Raw genomic sequence first — 24,365 nt, 5'->3', positions numbered from 1 at the left:
GATTTATGCATTTTTATTATTTTTTCCTCAACCTCTACTCCAGGAGTTTGAAAATTTTAGATTCTATGTTTAAATTTTTTTTTTTTTTTTTACACTTTTAACGTTCACTTTAAGCTCTCTGCCCAAAGTCTATAACTCTTCAGTCATTCTCTTCTCCTTCTGAACAAGACAAGAAATTTATCAGGGCTTTAATTACCCAAAGAATCCTTTCTTCAATCTGCCATTTTATTGTTGGTTTTACCAGTTTTTAAATTAAGGCAAAAAATTAGTTGTTATGATTATTATTAGCAATCAATATTTATATAGATTTACCAATACATTTTGTTAATTTCTTTGCCAGGTATGTTCCTTATATCCTACTCCTTCCTTCTGGGTTCAGTTTTCTTCTTGCTGAGGGATATCCTGTTGAGACCTACTGCAGTCAGAATGACACTGGTTTTGCTCCATATACAGTTCTCGTTATTTTCGCTTTTCTGCTTGGAAGCTATTTCCCTACCATCTGCTGGTGTCAATTCACCCATGAGAAGCCTGCTTTCAGCCTAATGACTGCCTCTTTGTAGGTAATCTGTCTTCTCTCCTGGTAGCATTTAGGATTTTTGCTTTATCCCTGCTGTTCAGAATTTTCACTATGGTATGCTTAGATATGGATTTATTTTTGTTATTCTGTCTTGGCAGTTGATGTAAACATTCACTCTGAGGACTTGAGACTTTCTTACCTCCTCAGCTTGGAAAATTCTTAGCCATTCTGGGCTCTTATTTCTTCCAATGATGCCTCTTTGATTTGCTCTTTGCCTCTTTACTCCTTCCTCAATTCTCTGCATTTGGAATTATGTGAGGTAATTCCTTTATCTTTTAATACTAGTTATATTTTTATTTTGACAATATCTCAAATTTATGCATGCAAGTTAAGTACCAGTAATTTCCTTTTCACCAATTTGAGAATACGTTGCTAACCTGATGTCCTGTTACCCCTGAATACTTCAGTGTGTGTTTCCTACATGTGAGGGTGTTCTGCTATATAACTGCATTGCAATCATCAAAATCGGGAAATTAACACTGACATATTACTACCTTATAATCCTCAAACCATTCCACTTTCTCTGACTGTACCAATAATGTCCTGTGTAGAAAATGGTTCCAGTTCAGAAACATGTTGACATTTAGCTGTCACGTCTCTTCGGTTTCCTTCATTCTCCCAGGTGTTCCCCGGTCTTTCCTTGACTTTATTTTTTTTTTTTTTTAATTTTTTTTTCAACGTTTATTTATTTTTGGGACAGAGAGAGACAGAGCATGAACGGGGGAGGGGCAGAGAGAGAGGGAGACACAGAATCGGAAACAGGCTCCAGGCTCTGAGCCATCAGCCCAGAGCCCGACGCGGGGCTCGAACTCACGGACCGTGAGATCGTGACCTGGCTGAAGTCGGACGCTTAACCGACTGCGCCACCCAGGCGCCCCTCCTTGACTTTAAAGATCCTGATTCTTCTGAAGATTTAGAGACCAGTTATTTTGTAGAATGTCCCTCAGTTCAGGTATGTCTGATGTTTCCTCATGATCGGGTTTAGATCGTGCATTTTGGCAGGAATATCACAGAAAAGGTGCTGTGTCTCTTTGCTGACATGTCTTGCAAGTTGTGGTGGTACCTTTGATCATGTAGCTAGGATGGTGTCTGCCAAGTGTCTCCACTTTAAAGTTCACATCTTCCCCTTTGTAATTAATAAGTATCTTTTGGGGGAGATACTCTGTGCAAATATCTTGTTTCTCATTTGCTCAATAATTTTAACATCCATCAATAGTTCTTGCTGCTGCAAGTAATATTCTAGTGTTTGCCTACTGGAGATTTTCTTTTTCTTTTTAATGTTTATTTATTTTTGAGAGGGAGTGGTGGAGGGGCAGAGAGAGAGATGGGGAGCCAGAGGATCCCAAGCAGCTCCGCACTGACAACAGAGACCCCCATGCAGGGCTTGAACTCATGAACGGTGATATCACAACCTGAGCCGAAGTCGGATGCTTAACCGACTTAGCCACCCAGGCGCCCCTGGAGGTTTTCTTATTTTCCCTCATTCCTTCTGCATTCATTAGAGTTCTACTGTAAGGAGGAGCCGGACGTTCTCCTCTGTTTATTATTTGTTTTTATTTTTGCTTTCTAAATACACTTAAAAAATTTATTGTGGTAGAATATATATAACATAAAATTTACCATCTTAACTACATTTAAGTGTACAATTCTGTAGCATTAAGGGCATTCACATTGTTGTGCAACCATCACCACCATCCATTTCTAGAAACTTTTTCATCTTCCCCAACTGAAACTCTGTCCCCACTAAACATCACCTCCCCATTCCTGCCTTCACCATTTTACTTTGTGTCCCTGAAATTTACTCCAAAAATGTCATAGATGAGGAATATTACAATGTTTGCCTTCTTGTAACTAGCTTATCCCCTGTTTAATTCTGATTATTTATCTAGACTAATATGGTCTCATGAGTATTTATTGTATATTCTGTGGGTTATAATCCATTACTATTATTTTTTTTCCATTACTATTATTATTATTGTCCTTTTGTTGCTCAAATTGTCCCAGCTTTGGTTATTAAGAGCTCCTTCAGGTTGGCTTCTGTGTCCTTTTAACAGGTCCGTTGCTTTTTTGAGCACTTCGTTACTTTCTGACACATCAGCATTCAGGCTCATCTTGTATTTTCCCTATCCCAGCTGTAGAACTGACCACTTTTCCAAGGAGCCCAGGTCCCCTTCATTGGAGAATGTTACTTAGAAACCAGGGCCTGGGCACTAGGTGTCTGTGCCTGAATGACCGAGCGCCATTTTTTTCTAGGCTCTCTATCAAGTGGACAGATCTAGGAAGTGTATATGTGTGTGTGTGTGTGTGTGTGTGTGTGTGTATGATTTATTTCTGTATGTATCCACCTGTATGTATATTAAAATCCATGAGTTCATGCTGATACCTCTGATTCCAATTTAACACCACATTGTTCTAGCCTTTTGCTTTTCCTGAATTGTAGCTTTTTTCTGTGACAGTTGGAAACCTGACTTTCATTATCCACAGTATATATAATACCATGAAACTTTACCATGGTTCTGAGAGTCAACGTTACATAAAAAGCTGTATTCAGAGAAATATTGCTCCCCCCATCCTTACTACCTGTTCCTCTGCCCCCTTTTTTCTTCTGCCTTTTCTATTCCACCAACAACCACAAAGTAACCATGCTCATTGGTTACTGGTCTATCCTTCCTGTATTCCTTTTGTACAAATAAGCAGGTACATATTTTCCTACATTCCCGTCTTTCTTAGATGAAGGATAACATACTGTAGATATTCCCTTTGTACTTTGATTTTTTTTTTTTTTTTGCTTAATAGTTTGTTCTAGAAATCCCTACATATCAGTTCACAGAGATCTTCCTTTTCCTTGTTTTGCTGCTGCATGTAATGCAGTACTCCATTGTGTGATATACCACCTTTTTTTCAATTAGTCTCCTGTGTATGGGCATTTAGATTGTCTCTAATATTTTGCAATTACAATATTGCAATGAATAATCTTGTCAGTCTGTATTCTTGTATTATTGGAGATCTGTCTTTATGCTAGAATCCTAGAAGTGGAATAGTCAAGTCAAAAGATATGTGCATGTGTACTTTTGTTAGATGTGGCCAAATTCCCTTCCAGAAGGATTCATCAGTTTGCCTTCTCATCAGTAATGTATGTGAGTGCTTGTTTCCCTACAGCCTCACCAAAAGAATGTGTTGTCTTACTTTAAAATTTTCACCAATCTAATAAATGAGAAATGGGATATCAGTGTTTCAGTTTGCATTTCTCTGAGTGTGTTGAATCACTTTTTATATATTTAAGGGCCACTTTAGATCGTGTGTGTGTGTTTGTGTGTTTACCTTCATGTCATTCTTCCATTTTAAGATTTTGTATTTGGATTTTTAAAAATTTTTTTCTAAGTTTATTTATTTTTGAGAGAGAAAGAGAGAGAGTGAGCTGGGGGAGGGGCAGAGAATGAGGGAGACAAAGAGTCTAAAGCAGGCTCCAGGCTCTGAGCTGTCAGCACAGAGCCTGACATGGGGCTCAAACTCATGAACCACGAGATCATGTCCTGAACTGAAGTTGGCCACTTAACCGACCAAGCCACCCAGGTGCCCCTGTCTTTGGATTTTTAAGAGTTCTTTGTATATTAGGGATATTAGCTGCTTGCATGTGGTATGTATGGCAAATGTTTTTGTCTATTTTATCAAAGTCTTTTGACTTTGCTTATACTGTTTTTTCTCTTGCCATACAAAAATTTTTATGTAGTCAAGCTTTATTAATTTTTTTTTAAATTGTCTCAGGGTTTTGAACCATGATTAAAAGCCTTTCTTTAGCCTATAGACTAAATAGGAACTTGCAAACTTTCTCTAGCATGTTTTAATGTCTGGTAAGGGCTAATTCCCCCTCCTTACCACAACCTCATAGGTTTTCTTTTTCAGTATTTTTCTGACCATTCTCGCATGTTTGTTTTTCCATATGAACTTTAGTGTCAACTTGCCTAATACCACAGAAAATCTTGTTGGCATTTCTATTGGTATTGAGTTAAATTTATAAATAAACTTAGAAAGAGCTGACATATTTATGATATTGAATCATCCTATCCAAAAATAGGGGAAACTTTCCATTTGTTCAAGTCTATCTTGTATCTTTCAGGAATGTCTATAATATTTTTATTTTATTTGCTTTAATTGCTATATCAAGTATTGCTATATGTTACTACTTACTGGGATCTTTCCATTGGTGTCAGCTTTCTAGGTTATTTCTAATTCTTTGCCATCTATGCTCCCACATGCCATTTACACATTTGTAGTTAATACCATTTTTTCCCCTTCTTTCTGAGCTCTTCATGGTCGACTTTGTGAAAAGGAGACCTGGAAAAGAGTCTTCTTGTTGGGGACCCTGGCCTGGGTTGGAGAATCCTGGGAAGGATCTACAATCTACAACCTGGTGTAGAGGTAAAGTTAGAGTAGTCTTACATGGAAGGTCTTAAGTGGTCAGTTATTGCAGGAATGAAGTCTTATTTATTGACTAGCTAATAAGCTCTAGCTGGTGGCAATTTGAGATGTGGGGAAAATGAGGGAATAAGACTCAATATAGGGCTGGGGTGTGTAATAGAATGAGCATGGACTCTGGAGTCAGACAATCTGGGTTTGAAGCCAACTGCCATTTTCTGGCAAGTTGAACCTTAGTTTCTCATGTGTGATAGATGTTAGTAGTACCTATTTCAGAGTTGCTGTAAGGAGAGATATGATACGTATAAACCACTTAGTGTCTGCTAGATAGATATAGGCATAGGTGTAGACATAGATATATAGATATAGGTGTAGTTAATATAGATACAACTATAGATAGACGGATACATGAGGCATCTCATCACATAACATAGACCAGACTAGAATAGACCATGAGACAACAGAATATGAGCCTGTGACCTGTAACCTGAATTCTTCTCTTCCCTCATGATCCCGGAACCATGATACACCTTTTAGGCTTTGGGAATATGGAGGACAGCTGCTCATTTCTCTTCAGGATTGGGGCTATGTCTAGGACCTGTGGTTTCTAATGTTGGACAGAAGATTACAGGCTTAACAGGGGTTTTGGTGCCTCCATGGAGCCAATGGAAGATGAATCCTTTGAGTTTGGGGAGTCTTATTCATAGGCTTATTCTTGCCTGGGGATCCTTTCTTCCTGTGGCCTGAACTTTGATTGAATCCTTGACAGTTTGAGCTGTAGGAAACTGTTGTGGGTTTGGCTGGTAAACAAGGAATGATGGAGAGACAGGACTGAAAGAAATAATGCTCTGATTTATATTCTATTGGCTAAGGATTTTGTCACTGACAGAGGTACATAGTGGGAGTGGAGTGAGCGATGTGGCTGGATGGTGGGTCATCTTAAACGTCTGTAGAAGCATCTGAAGTGACAAGACATGATAAAACTTGCAGCCGAGGGAGCTACAGCAGGGCCACACCCCATTCTCTGCTGGGGGTAGCATGTAAGCATATAGCATTGAGGGTCTAGCTTAGCAAACCTAGCAGAGTTAAAAGTGTGGTAGGAAAGGCCTGGATATCCTAGGGATTCCCCTTCAAAGTCAGAAATAAAAGGGCTGTCATTTAGTAAATAAATGTAACTCCTGCTGACAGTGAGGAAGGAAAGGGAGAAGGAAGGACAAAGGGAGGAAGAACTGGAATCCCAGGGACAAAATTAATCAATAAAGTGAAATAATAGGAAGGTCAAAGAGTCAAAATCAAGTGTTATTTTACTTAGTTCAAGACATCTGGCCAGCTTATCATTGGAGAAAGACAACACTATTAATAAATCAAATACATGGAGAACCTCAATTGTCCCGTTAGCTATTCCTCCTCTATCCCATAATTTTTAGTAGATCATATGAGAAGTTAAAATTTGCTGATTTGAATTTCATCTTCTATTTCCTCTGCCCGGCATGTGAAGAGGCCAGTGAACCTTAAAATAACCAAATGGCAGAAAACCAAGGGAATAGGGACAAGCTTAAGTGCCTGGCCTAGATAATTAGTCTTTGAATAATCAAGAATGGGGTGCATTATAATCCTAATACTGGCACAGTAATTAGACTTAGAAGCTTTAAACTATGATGTTAGAATTCCTGTGTGTGGATGTGAAGCTGGATAGTTTGGGGATACTTTAGTTTTTAATTCAGAAACAAAGCAATTGATCCTACCTTTTTTAAACATATGAAAGGTCCATATTTCTGGAAAACCCTCAAAGGATGAAATAAAAATTCAGAAACACTGATACAGTGACCATAGGTGCGCTGTTATTTCACTAAGAAGGTCTCCTCTTCTAGTATTTTGAATGCATAGTGTATCATCCCCAGAGTAGCTCTCAGACTTATGATGTTTTGAGACACAGATGCTCTCAATTATAAAAGTAAAGCAATTATCTGGATTCTCACCCTGCATTTAAGATTATAGTTTTATGTTTATTTATTAAAAATAAAACAAACCAGGCAAACAACTTACTTAAAATGCAGTGCGTGCTTAAATTGATTTAAAGCAATCACAACAGACATATCCCTTGTGATTCTCCAAAATATTCCTTTTCTTCCTCTGCAATTTGAACCCAAATATTCAGCTTTCATTTTGATGTCTCCTCTAAGTTTTGCACCTTACTGGGCTCGTTGCATATTGGAGATGAGGAGAGACAGAGAGCTAAGACTCCCATAATATGACATGTTAAAACTCAAGTTTAAGAGTTATTTTGGTTGACAGTTAAGATTTCTGTTTTGTTTAAACTGAAGTTAGAAGTGCAGTTGTTTATGAAAACACCCACAAAATGGAATCTGAACTTCCCTAAAACAGCATTCCTATCTTACGAAGCCGATAATGCGTTTGTGATTCTGTAGCTCCTACTATAGACTTCAGAGCATCCAGAGAAGTTAATACTCATTCCAGTATCCTTAAAATAGAAGAAACCAGATGAAATACGATTTGAACAATGCAAGTATTCCTTAATTCATTGAAACTCTTTAAAAAAAATTTTTATTGCTTATTTTTTTTGAGAGAGAGACAGAGCATGAGTGGGGCAGGAGGGGCAGAGAGAGAGGGAGACACAATCTGAAGCAGGCTCCAGGCTCTGAGCTGTCAGCACAGAGCCGACACGGGGCTTGAACTCATGAGTCATGAGATCCTGACCTGAGCCAAAGTCAGATGCTCAACACACTGAGCCACCCAGGCACTCCTAATTGAAATTCTTGTTAAAAATAATCATCGGGGCGCCCGGGTGGCTCAGTCAGTTGGGCGTCTGACCTCGGCTCAGGCCGTGATCTCACAGCTCGTGAGTTCAAGCCCCACATCGGGCTCTGTGCTGACAGCTCGGGAGCCTGGGGCCTGCTTCGGATTCTGTGTCCCCCTCTCTGTCTGACCCTCCCCTGCTCACGCTCTGTCTCTCTCTCTCTCTCTCTCTCTCTCTCTCTCAAAAATAGACAAGCATTAAAAAAAAAATTAAAAAAAAAAAATAATCATCTTTGGAGATTAGGTGAAGGAGAAGAATATTCGCAAGGTTAAGTGTCATGCTATATTTTAGCATAAAACATAAAATTAAAAAGACCGAAAACAGAACACAAAAACTGAAACTCCTGCCTGTAGGGCCATCAACTTTACCATGTCTCACAAAGTGGGTCTTTCTTTCCGAAAGGTAGAAATTCCTAAAGCCTTGATGATTTTCCAACAACTCCAGGCTCTTTCAAAATGAAATTTAACATTTATTCTCATTATTTTCCATCCTTTAAGCTCCCTGAACTTAGCAGACATGTTGGTATTGCTCTACTATTAAATCTTATATCTAATTTGTGTGTAATTTTAAACTTCTCTTGCCGACTAGATTATAAGCTCCTTGAAAATAGGGACCAATATTCAACTTTTAAATAAATCACATATAGCATCTAGTAACATACCTTGATATATTAGAAACTCAATGGATAGACTTCATAGACTTCTTCATTGACTTCATTGCTAATATTTTTAATAATGTCATATGCTTGAAAATCTTCCTTTTCTTTAAACATGTGACCTTAAGAGGTTTGCTCCATTCTGAAATGTGATTTCATTACATTGAGGAACTCAGTTCCCAGTTAAATGCATTCTGGTAACTAGGAGATGCCTATACAAATATGCCCCTCCCCCCACTAATAGACACAGAGGCAAAAGTAAATGTAATTGTGGAAATGATGGAGAATGGGGCAAGTCTGTTTGCATTAATTAAGGAGGTCCATGAAAAAATATGCATTGCTGACTACAAAAGGTAGGTAGCCACGTAACTTTGTTTCCTGTGTCAGAGCACAGCAGAAGAGAGGGCTTTGTATCTAAGTAGCAGAATTAAAAACTCCTATACCTAGTTTCTTTGAAGTATATTACTTTGAGGAAATAGAAATTCCATACTCCCAAACATATTTTTCTGTCAAGCCCTGCTGTAGCACCACTGATTTCCCTCTTGAACTCTGATTATGAGGGTTTGCGAGAGCTGGCAGTTCCACAAGCAGAATTAATCTCCTAAATCCAATGTGTACCTTTTGGTGTGGGATAAGGCAGGGGAGGACAGAGTTGTAATATAGTAAATGGCTTCTCTAAGCTGACTTAGGTGGAAACAGGATGTTAGCTACTTCATCCTGATAATGAGCATGATTTTTATTCTCCTCCATTAAAGAGCGTTTTAGGACACGGCTCTTGCACCTTGTGGGATAAACCAAGTCCCCTGAGGGCAAAGGCAACAGAACAATGGCAGATTTCACTCAAAAGCTCAGTCTTCCTTCTAACTTTGGCCATCAGAAAAAAAATATCCATCTTCTTAATATCCACTATTAATAATAGCCCCAGAGTTCAGCTTCATTCAGAAACTTTCCATCTTCCTGTTGCCACTATGACCTGCTGATCAATATCAGCTGCTGGCTCTGGGCATTAATGGAATTGCCAGTTAGTAAAATCAGTGACCATCACTGTCCAGGTTAAACCTTAAAATGAATGAGGTTAATAAAAATACATCATATATATATTTGATTTATTGATGTAATAATATCCTTTCAATATGTGTGGGATGCTTCTGTTACACTTTATCTGCTCCTCTGTTGTGGTTTTTATTACTTTGTGCCCTGTGTTACAGATAATGTGCATATCTCATTTCATCTACTAGACAGTAAGCCACTTGAGGTCAGTGTACATATCTCATCCCTGATGTTGCCCCTAGTTGCTAGCATGCTGCCTTGCATGCAGCCAGTTTGCAGTAAATACTCACTAAATGCATGAACTAAACGGCGGGTGTTACTGATATTTAAGTCTCATTGCTGTGTGCAAAACACTGTATGTGATTTCATGGAGTCTGGCGGACAAGCAGGAGGTGCTTGAACATGCGGGCAGGTTCTGTTTTCCGTGTCTTGGCGCTTAGCCATAAAGCCACACAGCATTTCAGGAGCAGATGTGCCTCCATTTTGATTGAGAGGGCTGAGGAATGGTGGTTTGCTTTCTCTTCTGCTTTCAGTATGCTTCTAGATGGTACCCACATTTTCTGGCTCCAGCAGCCTAACGGGCCACACCGTAATTCCAGGTGTCACTTGTGGGGTCTGACTGGTAGTTCCTACTTTTGCAAGGAGATCTTGGACTGTTCTCTTCCAAATATCCTTTGTGTTGCATCTACCACTCTCTTGCCTACCCTCCCACAAATGGTCCTCCAAACCTTGGCTTTAAACTACCCGGAAGCACACAAGGGTGTCTGCATCAGAGACTGACTGCTTACTTCTTCTTCCAGATCATTTATAAATGTTGAGTCATGTCAGACCTTACATCCATCCCTTATGGGCTTCACTTATTCATCCCGAGAAGCTTGGCTTGCTCTTATTAAAGTTCTCCTTAGAGGTCAGGTTTAAGAGATGGGAAGCGCAGAAGTATCCCGAGTCTCATGTTACAGAAGACTCTGCTGCTGTGGTTTATGCTTACTTTTCCTCTGCTAGAAAAAAAAAAAGGTCTGCGTTCTACAAAAATCCAGCCACAGCAGTGCTAGTTGTCTGGGATTTTCTGTAATCTAATAGAGCAAGTTTGATGACTCAAGAGAGGCCTGCAGCTCATGGCTCATGAAAAGATATACTATGTTAATTTTCTGAACTGGGTCTCTTAGGCCGAATTACATTATTTTGGTAATGCCTCTCCTGAATTAACTGCAGTTATTTGAGCTGCTGCATTTCCAGCTCACCAAGGGAAGGGAATCCCGGGATGTTAGCAAGCTATTGAATTCCAACTGGACCTCATCCTCTGTAGAGGAAAGTGGGTAGTTGATGCAGTCTTAAATGTTCCGGGGCAACATAAATGGTTTTTTTTATGTGGGCGGCACGTTTCTCCCCTACTGATAAAGTGGATAGTGGATGTCATGGGCCTCTCCTTTTAGAACACTTCAGTGCTCCTCATTCTTCCAGGATGAATTCCAGACTCCTTAACACAATGCACAGGGCCTTTTGCCTTCTACTGCCTGCCTTCTGCTCCAGCCTTATCTCATCGCCCCCTCCCTTCTTCTGTCCAGCTGGACTGGTCCACTCTCAGGCCACAAAACAGCCATATTCTTTGTCTCCTCTGGGCCAGTTTATGCAGAGATGTTCTGTGGTCCCCTCCCCACATCTATCTCACTGTTAATAATAACAATGGTAATAGTTAGACTCTGTGCTAACATGGATTCTCTCACTTAATCCTTGTAAGAATCCATGAGTACTATTATTATTCCCATTTTGTGGATAAGGAAGTTGAGGCTTAGTGAGAGTGTAGGAGCCCTACTCAGACTCACACAGCTATTTAGTGGTAGCACAGGGAATTGAAGCTGAGTAGTCTGACTCCTGAGCCCGTCCTACGCCATACTTCCTCCTAGCATGTAAGCTAAACATGGTTGTGTGGCTAACTCCTGGTCATTATTTAGACATTTCTTATTCTAGAAAACCTCCCTAATATGGCCCTACTGTGGGTTATGTGCCCTTCCTGTGCTTGTTCACACGGTATCTTCCCTGTCTGCCTTCACAGCACTTATTATACAAATCCCCCTATAATTGATTGTTTACTTGTCTGTGTCTCCCACAAGCCCTAAGACTCGTTGGGCCGAGTTCTGTCTGCCTTTTTTGCTATTTTATACCCTGCAGTTACCAGGAAGCTTGGTGTTCAGCAGGTGCTGACTAAATGTTTGGTCCTTTTACTAAACTTAGCCCCACTGAAAACCTTGTACAGTTCTTTTGGCAGGAAGAGGTTAATCCTCATCTTACTGATTTTCAGACTTTTAAAAAAAATTCTTTTAATGTTTATTTATTTTTGAGAGAGAGAGAGAGAGAGAGAGAGAGAGAGAAAGGGACAGAGAGAGAGGGAGACACAAAATCTGAAGCAGGCTCCAGGCCATCAGCACAGAGCCTGACACAGGACTCAAACTCATGAACTGTGAGATCATGACCTGAGCCGAAGTCGGATGCTCAACCGACTGAGCCACCCAGGTGCCCCGGACTTTCAGACTTTAATGGAGGAGATACTTAGCAGCTTCTCCTCTCTTTGGGGCTCTGACCTTATGTGACTGGACTAAGGCTTGTGGTTTACAGCCGAGTCATATGGGTCAAGGCTGTCACTCAGCTGGGTTTTTGTTCACTCCAGCTTTCTCCCCCTATTAAATTCTTGTTTACAAAAGAGATAAACCAGGAAGTGGGTTGTTGGTTTACAAAAAGATTCACCAAAGGATTCTCACTTCTTATTTGGCCTGTTACCCAGTCTCCAGTAATACTGAAGCTGGAAGAGACACTGGGCAGTAACTCATCCAGCCTTTTTTAATTGGGAGAGAAAAGGGAGGCGCCAAGAGGCTCAAATTCCAACACTAGTTAGTGGCCAAGCCAGAGCTATAATCCACATGGTTTATTTAAATAATGAACTTCTTTGGAACACTTAAACTATGATTATGTTACAAAATTTTTTTTTACCTTCAAGTTTATAGGAATAAAATTGTTGGCTGTAAAACAACATATAAGTATTTGTACACTTCAGCAGTGCAGTCACAAGAAAATGTTTTCAAAAAATTTGGTTGAAGCTTAACGTGCATTCAGAAAATTGTATAGAGCTTTCATAAAGGGAATGCACCCATGTGACCAGCACTCAGGTCAAGAAATAGGATATTAACAATGGAAGATTTTTACTGTAAGTAATATATGATTACTTTTATATTGTCACCTAACTATATTCTATGAAATATATTACAGGCTTATAACAACAGGAGGTCCTTATGGGGCATGGGTGGGGAGGAAAGGAATGTTTAAAATGACAATTTATCCTCATGTGTGCCTCTCACAACCTCATAATGTAGCATTTAAAGCATATATCCCTGTGCTTTTGTGTAATGAAGATGCAAACAATTTACTAGTTTGCCTTTTTGTTTGCAAAACTAATGTGTATTCATGTTGATACTGTAAAAGTGTAAAGAGTAATCCTTGTGAATTAACTCACATTCGCTATAGTGCTCAGATATTCACTGAGAGCATTTTTTTTTAATTTTTTTTTCAACGTTTATTTATTTTTGGGACAGAGAGAGACAGAGCATGAACGGGGGAGGGGCAGAGAGAGAGGGAGACACAGAATCGGAAACAGGCTCCAGGCTCTGAGCCATCAGCCCAGAGCCCGACGTGGGGCTCGAACTCACGGACCGCGAGATCGTGACCTGGCTGAAGTCGGACGCTTAACTGACTGCGCCACCCAGGCGCCCCAACTGAGAGCATTTTTTAAAAAATGATTTGTCACCTGGGATTTGTAAGGATAGGTATGTGTACTTCATTCTTTTTTATTTTTTTTTAGATAAATATTTATTTTTAAACTTTTAAATATTTAACTTCAGGACAATTTATTTTATTTTATTTTATTTTATTTTATTTATTTTATTTTATTTTTAGGTTTATTTATTTTTGAGAGAGAGAGTGAGTGGGGAAGGGGCAGAGAGAGAGAGAGAGAGAGAGAATCCCAAGCAGGCTCTGCACTCTCAGTGCAGAGCCCAATGCAGAGTTCAAACTCGAACTGTGAGATCATGACCTGAGCCAATCCGGAGTTGGATACTTAACTGACTGAGCCACCCAGGGGCCCCTAATTGTGTATTTTAAACAGCAAACTAATTTCCATCTTTATGTTTCCCTAAGAATATTGTCCAATTTAGTCTAAGTTTTTTTAATTAGAAAAAAATTTTTTAATTTTAATTCCAGTATAGTTAACACACAGTCTTATATTAGTTTCAGGTATACAATATTAGTGATTCAACACTTCCATACATCCCCCAGTGCTCTTCGCAAATTGTGCTTCAATTCTTCTTAAAATCTTGAATCTGTCATTTGCCATGTGTATACTCTGAGCCATGTTGGATTTGCATAGAGCTCATTGTGTGTTTTTGCTTACTTATTCTTTTTGGCAAACTTGGACGTATTTCTGAGTGGACTGACTGGCATCTGATTGTAGAGCTGACCTAACTCTGCTGAGCCAGCTAACCTGTGCATGTGACTGAGCTCATTAGCCCCAGGCTTTAAACATCCAGCTCAATATTACCTGACAAAGACTTTTATTTCCAATGTAGGCATTGCCCAGAACTTTGGACAAATTATTTAACCTGAGATATTGTCTTCATTCAAACTATTGGAGTAACCAGTTCTGTCACATAATTATAATAAATATTTGGGAAATGAAACTTCTGCCTACAATTGGATCAGAATGCTACTCTTATTTGAAAGGCCATTATATCCACATGAACATTATCATTGTACAGTTCAATTAATAGACAGTGACTGGGCAATTTCTTGAAAGTCTCTCATGATCAAAAAGTTGCTTAGCCCCATGGATTTTTAATAACATCTAACATCCTAAAAAAGATTTTTTTCCCCCCAATTCCCTATCTCTACCCAAGGATACAATTCATCTAATTTTTCAGAGCAGTAGCTCAACCTACCTTAGTTCAGAAAAAAAAAAAAAAGTTCTTACCTGTTTTAAACTTACTTCCTACTGTCTACAATAGCCCCTTCAGCAAGCAACATATTAATCTACTTAATTAACATGTATTGTGCCTTCCTCAAGGCCAAGCAGGGTCCAATTATATGCCCTAGCTAATTTTACTTTTTCCTTTTTGTATCTCATTCTGCTTCCCCTCAGCTCCCCCTTAGCTTTATCTGGTTACAACAAAAGCTCAATGGGAGACTAGCAATAGTGTGATAAAATTAAATAGAAAGTCACAAAAAGGCCTGGGAGTGTGAAAGGTTCCTCTTAACTTTAGCAAGGAGACAGGATAACAGGGGCCTGCCCTTGGCTTGGAGAAGTTTATGTGCCAAGTACAGGATAGCCATTCTGTTTGTTTGCTTTTATTGGACACTATTTTTCTTTACATGAGAACCATATCTAAGTGGGATCACTATTGAGCATACACATTCCCCAGTAAAGGGACGTATTGTCATCCTGTTGACGCCACTGAAGCCTGTTAGGACTATTAATTTTGGTGTTCATTTAGGCATGCCTGGTTGCCAAGGCAACAACAATCTCATAGTTCCTTCAAGCCCTCTGTGCAGTGAGCATCTATTGAGAGTCCTATGAAGGTATCATAGTTTCTTCTCTTCCTGTCACAGATTGAACCCCTTGCTTGCTCCCCTTATGAGCCACGTATTTATCAAGAATCCCTAGAGAGAGCAGAAACTCTTTGCTGGAGGCCGAGGAGAACTCCAAATGAGAATGGAGCCCTTTGTTTCCCCGTGGGCTACTGCAGAAGACCTCAGAATAGGTGCTTTGGAAGTCAGACGATTATTAAAAGTCTTGGTCAGCTGAAATGTAAATAAGTCCTTGGCAAAGTTCACAGCCAATCTTTTATACAGGGTTGCCAGGACACTCAGTGTCCTGCTTAAAGCCAAAATTGTAAATTCTAGTGCAAACTCCCAGTGGCAGGCAGTAATAGGATGCAGTCTGTTGCCAACTATTTTTCATAGTCCAAGACCTTCTCCTTAAGAACCATATAGTTTTCAGAAATATGTGTCTGGGAGGGACACTTTCAATTCTTTAAATTTGCTCCTAACCATGGGCTGGTAGTGAAAGCTTACATGTTTTCCAAAAGCCATCTTCCAAGATAACCGTCTTCAAAGACACTATTCAGCACGAGTTCTTGTCTTTGTTCCTGTCCAACTTTATCTCATCTGTAATTTGTACAGTCAGAACTGGAGGAGAGTAACAATTTATAGATAAATTACATACTAGCCAAGTGGAAGGAGCTGAGACAGGGACCGTCTGTCTTTGACAGCTGTTGAGAGGAGATATCTTAAGTCCTGGCAGAATCCTCAGTTGAAACTTACATGTAAATGTTAGGGCATCTGACTGAGCAAGTTTATCAAAACATCATTATAGGTTTCCTACTCCTTCTGTCATTACTCTGATCAAGATGATCAAGAACAGATTTCTGTATTCACTTCTGCAGAGAAGCTTACTCATTCCTCTTCAGAATTTTCTTACCTAATGATACCTATTGTTCAATCATAAGTAATATTTAACAGTAAAATATTTTACTTGGAGTAAATTATCTTTGAAAAGAATTCAACTTGGAATTCTCTACTGATCAAGTAATTGTCATTTCCACCTTTCAGTTTACAGAAGAAACTTCTAGGCTGGATACTATTCTTAGGTGAGAAGGTTAAGTCTGAGTTACCCTAGCTTCCACAAGATAGTATGTTTGGAGGGCTTCTTTTTTGCAAATCTTTATGGGGCCTCCAGGGACCACTTTTTGTAGGATTCTCCCATTCCAACCACTCTTTCTGGACTCTTTTTACTTTTTATCTCAATTTTATCAACTATGAGTTTTTCCTCTTTATTTTATTTTTTTTTTTATTTCTCTAGGATCATAACATTATGGTATGTGGGGGCTGGAAAACACTTTTCATCCTTTCTTACACATTTCTGTCCTCAAAACTTGCAATCCATAATCATGTTCATGTTATCCACTTTTACAACTTGTATACATGGGTTTGTTAACAGCTGAGTGCAAACCATTTTATTATATGCAATTTATTGTACCAGTGTGGTTTGAAAGGAAACAACCCTAAATTACAAATGAATTTTTTTCTAGTTGCAGCTCTGATTTTAATTTATGGAATGACACTGGAAAAATCTTAGTTTTTCTACATCTCAGTTTTTTTTTAATCTATAAAATGAAAATGACATTCTTTTATAACTTACTATGAAGATAATATATGGAAAGCGTGATGTACTATATGTAATTATGAGGTATGTGGATACCCATCCATAATGCCTGTCTCTGGAGTCCACATCAGCCTAGTGATTTTAACTATGTCCTTGACAAAGGTGGCAAAAACCTTATTATAAATGGGTTACAGGGGCACCTGGGTGGCTCAGTCAGTTGAGGTATGACTCTGGATTTCGGTTCAGGTCATGAATGAAGGGTCATGGGATCAAGCCCTTCATTGGGCTCTGCACTTAAGCATGAAGCCTGCTTAGGATTCTCTCTCTCTCTCTCTCTCTCTCTCCCTCTCTCCCTCTGCCCCTCTCCCCTACTCACCCGTGCCTCCGCCAGCACGCTCTCTAAAATAAAAAAAATTGGTTGCAAATGTTGATTTACCTTGAACATTGTTGCTTTACCTTCAACAAATGTTGCAAAATGTTGATTTACCTTGAACAAACAATTTTACTACTATAAATATATACTTCAGCAATATCCACACATGAGCATACAACCACAAATGTTAACTGAAGCATTAAAATAGAAAAACTCTGAACAACCTTAATTTTCCATCAGTAGGAAGAAAGTTAAATAAATATGTATACCATGTAATACACTGCTAGAAACAAATAAGGTTGATGTATTCTGCAAGTTCATGGAAATATCTTCAAGACATATGTGTAAGGAAAACCAATTCCAAAACAGCACATAGTGTATGATCTCCTTTATGATAAAACACATACACAGAAATGAAACAACAAAAACCATACCTATATATGCAAATATATTTGTATGTAAATTTGTAAGGTCCCTATGTCACCTGATGTTCCTATGCCACTCTTATTCTGTTGTGTAGTGTGGATGGTACAGGTTAGGAGATGGGTTCTGTTGTCAGACTGAGTGCCTTTAAATCCTGGTATGACAGTTACTACATATGTGATCATGGGCAAATGACCTACCTGTCTGTGCTTGATTTTCCCACCTCTAAAATGGATTTGACCATTTTAACCTAACTCAAATCATTTTAAACACATGGGAAAAAATCTAGGACACATTTGATTATCCTGAGAAGCAGGATAGTGTCAGATCTTTTATAAAGTTAGAATATATTGCAGTCTAGTTGTTTCCAGTTTTTAATCTCATTTCCCATTTCAGCTTTAACTCCTCACGATGGGTTCTCTAGTAATAGTTTCCCTTTGTCCTCCACCATGACCAGCATAGTGCTGGGAACATGGTACACACTGAAGATACATGTTTTGAAAGAATAATGACATTTTGTTGTCTAACAAAAAATAGGGTTTTGACTTGAGATTGCCTATTAGGTTATTTTTAAAGTTCTTGAAGTCTAATTTTTCTATTAGCCATTCATTTGTTAATAATTAACAAATTTCCCATAAACTCAGCAAACAATTGAGCATCCATTACAGACCAAATATAATAGGTGTTGGTATACAGTAATGATGAAGGGCTTATGTAAATATCCAATTAGGCTGAGTTCTCTCTACCTGTTGGTCTCCACCTGGTACAAAGCTTGGTACCTGGCTTTGAATAGACTTCATACTATTACTTTCAATTCTTCTACCTTGAAGAATACTTTTCAGTGACTCAGATGAAAACTAACACAGAAGCCAGTAAGGCCTTGAGAACCTATGGAGCATGAAGTGCTTCAGGTGATTCTGAAGGCATTTGGACCTTGAAGCATCCTTTCAAGAGAGATCTGGTTGAGAGATCTATAGTGAATGCTCTAGTTAGGAGCAAGGCTGAAGCTTACACAGCAGATCTGGGGTTTAAGCGCGTTACCTCTGGAGCCACACTCCAGAGTTTGAAGCTACTGGAGTTTGAAGCTAAGCACCCCCCACTTACCATGTGGGTAGTCTTAGGCAAAACATGCACACTCTCTCTGCCTTGGTTTCCTCATCTGTTGAATGGAAGTAATAACATGACCTCCTTGGGTTGTTTTGTAGATGAAAAGAGTTGATACATTTAAAGTACCTAGGATAGTGATTGATACACTTAAGCATTCAACAAATGATAGCTATTATTATTATTTTAAAATTAATCTTATAAAAAAACCCAAAGCAGCCAGTCTACCAGTATGGTGCCTCTGGGGCCAGATAAACATGGGGAGGGGATGAGAACAGGAGATGTAAGGAGATAGTGAAAAGTAAGAATCATATAGGTGAAAGTATAATTGACATAGGCTGAAGAATCAGAGAATCCTACAGTTTTAGAGGTGGAACTCATTCATCCATCCATCCGCCCATCCATCCATCCATCCATCCATTCCATAAAGATTTATTGAGCACCTACCATGTGCCAGAAGCTATTCTAATTGCTGGGTCTATGCAATAATATTGCTGCCCCCATAAGCTTTATATTTTATTAGCAGAAACTGGGCCTTCTGGTCCCCCTCTTACCACATGCAGGAACCCTGCTAAAATGCACTGAATGCTGGTCCTCTATCCTCTGTTTTTATATGTCTAGGGAAAGTACATAATGAATTAATGAAGGAGCAGTGTCTTCCATTCTTGGGCAGCTGGAAATGTGAAGTTCTTTTCAAAGTACCTAAGTATAACTATGCATTGAAAATAGTACTGTACTCTGAATAAAGCTAATCTACTTCCTTAGAACAGCATTAGAATGATCCTAGAGGCTCAGAGGAATACAAATTTTGTTAAATACAATCCAGGATTAGAAGGATAGGGAAAAACATCCAGAGATCATCTTGGTGTGTGGCCATCAAGAATGTGACAAAGGGTTTTTTTCTGGCAGAACTACAGGGAAACCCATAGTCTGCCGAGGCAGCACCATGAAGTGTAATGAGGGGGGCTCCTGTCCCCACTGCAGAAAGGTTAGTGGTTTCATATCTGGCTTTCCTCTCAGCCGTGTTTGTCCTGCTCACTACCTCAGATATTCTGCTCTCTGCACTGCTGAAGCTCTCCCTGGGAAGGAGGCAAACCTTCCCTCCAGGGAGGTCACGGAGGATTGCGGTGCTTTGCTTCATGCAAACGTACCCCCAGGGAAGGAGGCTTCACTCTCCCTGCTGTGTGGATAGATTGAGGAGCCCCCAAGGCTTGGCAGCAGGTCAGTGCCAAGCCAAGCTTCCAGAACCAAACAGAGGCACAGATTTTTATCTGAACTTAATTCCTCCTTCAGAAGAGCATTCGTGGCCCCTCGTTTCTTATCTGAATTTAATCCCCCTGGATCACAATTGTGTTCTGTGGATCCATCTAGCCAAACACATGATTCCAGGGCCCTTGGTCCTTGGTTGGCTCACAGAACTCTGAGAAGATCAGCCTTCTCACTGCGGATGAGGAACCAGGACTTGAGAAAGTCAAATGACCAGCCAAGGTCAGCTGGCCAGTTGGTGAAAGCACTGGACTAGAAGTAAGCTTACAAGTTTTTGTCTGGGGTTCTTGCAACCACACTAACACATTTTTATATTAGCAATAGGAAAACCTGCTCAAAAATAACTCTTAAATCTCCTAGAATTGAGATCTTATATGTCATAGGTAAAAGAAGGTATAGAGATTTTGTAGGACAGGCCTCTGAAAGAAGTTTTTAAGTTTTTGAGTACCCTCTCCCTTTATTTTATTAGAACTAATGTCTGAATTGACACAGCAGTGAATCTGAGGTGCGTTCTACTGGAAAGCCTGCATGTGCACCTGTGTGTGTAGGGGTGATGTCAGCATGGCTCCCTGAAGATTTCAAGAGAGTACCTCCTCTTGGGTTTTATTTTGTAGTAAAAATAATCTGTGGTGGTTTTGGTTTTCCTTGTCTTATGAGCTGGGGGAGTCAGCCAGGAGTCCACTGTCTCCTGATTTTCTATGTGGTCATTATCCGTACTCCATTCAGACCACAGTTAAGACCACTGGATCGTAAATGATCCCCTAGGGACTGTTCATGTGGTCATCTGTGGGGAGGGAAAGGGGAGGTATGCAGGCAAGCAACACTGACCAAAATATTTCTTCTGAAAGCTCTCATACTTGCAATGTGAATTCACCATTGGAAGACTGCCATGGTTTCTATTTTAAGGTTCCATGTCCCTTATGTTGCTCTGCTGCTCCTTATTCTGCTGTGTAGTGTGGAGAATAGAGATGACGATAATGGGTCCTGGAACGGGGCTGTCTAACTTTAAATTCTGGTTTCTCATTTACTGATTTTGCGATTATGGGCAAACGACCTCATCTTTCCGTGTTTGTTTCCTATCTGCAAGTTGATTTGATAGCTTTAAGTCAGAGGATCGGTGTGAGGACTGACTAGATAGAGTGTAGACACACTGGCATGCGGTAGCCACTCAGCGGATGTTGGCTGCTACCGTTAGCATCTCCCACTCATGTAACCCAGCATTGTGGAAAGAAAACTGGATCAGTGGGTCAGGAGGCATAGGGTCTGGTCCTGGTCCTCACCTTTACATAGCTGCATGAGCTTGGGACCCTTGATCTCAACTCACAGAATGTAAGACATGGAAGCAGGTATTTGGTCCAAGCTCCTCATCTTAGGAGTGAAATTGGACTTTGGGAGAAGAGGAGGCTCACCCAAAGTCCACAGGGATTTAATACCCACGCCAGGATTGGCCAGCACCCACTCTCTTGACTTCCAGCCCAGACCTCTTCCCATTGTTACTCTGGGGACAGAGACCTTGCCAAGTGTTCCCAACTTTGCTGAAGACCTGAGGACTTTTGGGTTGGCAGACAAATGGTTCCTAACAAGCAGTCTTTGGATTGTGGCCATTCAAGAAGAAACAACCACTGCATTCTATGTCGTGGTTGGTCTAAGTGTCAGAAGCAGAGTGATGTCTTTAAGGGGTTACTGGGTGGAAGTTGCTGCACTTATGGAGGGCTCTGAAAATTCATTCCAGGCCAACAGAGCCCTTAGAGCCCAATGGCTTAATAATTGACCATGTTTTGGGGGTGCCTGGTTGGCTTAGTCCATTAGGCATCTTACTCTTGAATTTGGCTCAGGTTCTGATCTCACAGTTCATGAGGTTGAGCCCCATGTTGGGCCCTGTGCTGACAGCTCGGAGTCTGCTTGGGATTCTCTCTCTCCCCCATCTCTGTCCCTACCTCGCACATGTGTACATGTGTTCTCTCTCTCAAAATAAATAAATCTAAAAAAAATAATGTCGATTATATTTTTTCTTTTCCGTTCTTAGCTGCTGCCAGAGAAATGCACCAATGACTGTGTCTCTATCTGAAGCTGTGGAGGTCTCCTTTACAGCTCTCACTATAGGCCCTTAGCCTCCCTTTCCTTCTGTCTTTTGACTCCCGCTCAGATCCCAGGATTAGAGGTTGACCATATCATCCGCTCTTGGCTACATGGCTTTGACCTGCAAGATCCTCTTTCTGTTCTATATTCTAGCCACAACAGACACTCAACAAAACCAGCCTCTGCTTATTATTCTAAATATATCTCAGGTTTCCGGGTCTAGATTGTTGCATATATTATATCTCCCCATTGATTCTTGCTGAATTCTCTCAGATTAAGTATTACATTTCTATGAAGCCCACAGTGGTCTTCCACCCCCATCCTCAGAAGTGGCCTTCTGTTCCTTAGAGCTTTCAGAGCACCTCTTGATTGTAACCGATGGTTTCTACATGTCTACAGAGGTTCTGTCTCGCTTCACAAGCTCTTTAGGAACCAAATACTGACATCTTTTTGTCTTCCAAAGCATTTAGCAGAATCCCCTGCCCAGTGCAGGACCTCAGTTAGACCTGCTTGAACAATTGTTGACTGGTTAGTGCAGTTGGAGTCAGGGGCTCCAGACTTAGTAAAAGGGTTATTCCTTCATAATCAAAAGGGTTCTCCCCCTAGGTATCATTATAAGCCCATGATAAGTCAGTTATAGCTATTCAAAGGCTCCTTGGAGCTTTGGCAATGCCCAGTCATTTTGAGAATGCTACTTTTTAGAAATCTGGAGTGACACATTTTTTTAAAGTCAGTTAAAATTAATTTTGCTCTTCTGTTTCTTGTTGGCAGAAATTGACGATCCAAGATGGACAAGCAAACCAAATTAAATACTTTGAAAACACGAGTAAAAGTTTGAGGGCATCAAAGGGCGTGATGACCATAAAGGGCCCTGGAACTTGAACTTGCGCACACACCCATTCGCTCAATCGGCAGACGCCGTCCCACAGTCGGACTTCCTGCACTTCAGAAGCAAACACAGTTGAGCTATTTTGTTTACAAAAAATTCCATGGAAACCTCTGCTAGAGCCCTGTGCTTCTGAAATTGTTTGCGAAAATAATGGTCAGAAGCCATTTGTGTTCACAAAACCCCAACTCGGTGTTTCCGGAAGATCAAATATTCCACAGCAGATTTTATCCCCAAATTCGGGGAAAACATGAAAAGAATGCAAAGATTAATCCTTGGAGGCCCTTAAATAAGCCTTTCCTTCCCCCATTTTCTGTTTGCTTTTTAATTTTTTTATTCAGGGAAATAATAGGTGAGCCCTTCTGTGGATAATTAAGACACATGTAAATTGAAATTCTAAGGCCAGTAATTAAACTGAGGAGCTCCCTGGGTAATGTTTACTTTTCAGCTCCCAGATTGTGAGGTCAGTTCCCCTTCAAGCTGCACTTTTTGTTTTTGCTTTCTTTTTTTCTCGATCGCGGAGATGAAAGCCGCCCGAGTCTTAACAATAGCATCTTGTGCAAGAGGAGGTGGGAGATCCACAGTGGGTTTAGTCAGCAATGCACTCTGATGTCTCCAACGTGAAATCCATATTTTGAGAGCCCTGATGTATCTGATAGTATTATTAGATATGTAATGAATGAAAATTTAAGTCCCAAAGCTGGGTCCCTTTGCAGAGAGAAATGCTTGTGGGGAGTGGGTGTTAACATTCACCTCACAGCTCACCCCTGCCTCACGACAAAGCACTTACACCCCTCTGTGTGAAGTTTGTGTGGTGTACGCGTCTCACACTCGTGTGTCCACTCTTCTTTTGGCTGCTGTCCACAAAATTATTAATAGCTGCTAAGCTTGGCTTGAGGCTTTGGGCATTTATTTTGGGTAAGAAAAGGTAGAAAGGGAAAAAGGACTTTCCAGGAACACACTGTTTTGTAGAAAACCCTGCAACCATTCCAAGAGCCCCTCTTTTGACCCTCAGAAATACCTGTGAGATCCAACTATTGTTAAGGATTCATGTCTTTAGGTTGAAATCTGTTGGTTTCACTAGTTTGCTTTCAGGTGCAGCTGCCGTGGTGCCGTTCTAGAAATGTCACGGCCCTTTGTCTGTATTCACAGGCTCCTGTGCAGCAAGAAGCTTTGAAATCCCAATAAATATTGAAATACAAGAATAGATTTCAGGAGTTACCTTCCTACTAAAATCTCAAGACAAAATTCCCTTTGTTCCCGTGAGCCCCTTAGATCACACAGGGCATTTGCATCCAACGGGTCTCAGTAGCTCTTGTTTCTTCTGCGATCACATTGTGTTTATGATGTCATGAGCGGTTACCATGGAGGTAATTGTCATGATGTGGGAGATGTGTGAATTCAGGTGTGGAGAAACTCGGCAGCGTGAGATGATGGGTCTTTGAGAAAAAAGACAAATCCCCTTTCACCCCAACTTCCTTAGTAACAAAAGGGTGAAACAGGAAAAGAGTTGG

General features: G+C 40.2%; 1 long non-coding RNA gene across 3 annotated transcripts in view; it reads left to right on the top strand.

Moving 5' to 3' along the window:
- LOC123579179 overlaps positions 1 to 24,365 on the top strand; it is a 257,069-nt gene that overhangs the window by 61,943 nt on the left and 170,761 nt on the right. For all 3 annotated transcript variants that reach the window (XR_006702669.1, XR_006702668.1, XR_006702667.1), the window contains exon 3: positions 4,882 to 4,996. This is a non-coding gene — a long non-coding RNA (uncharacterized LOC123579179). The remainder of the gene's footprint in view (positions 1 to 4,881; positions 4,997 to 24,365) is intronic.

Source organism: Leopardus geoffroyi, chromosome E2 (genome assembly GCF_018350155.1).
Source record: "Leopardus geoffroyi isolate Oge1 chromosome E2, O.geoffroyi_Oge1_pat1.0, whole genome shotgun sequence".
NCBI classification, from domain to species: Eukaryota; Metazoa; Chordata; class Mammalia; order Carnivora; family Felidae; genus Leopardus; species Leopardus geoffroyi.
This window is presented reverse-complemented; position numbering and strand designations above follow the sequence as displayed.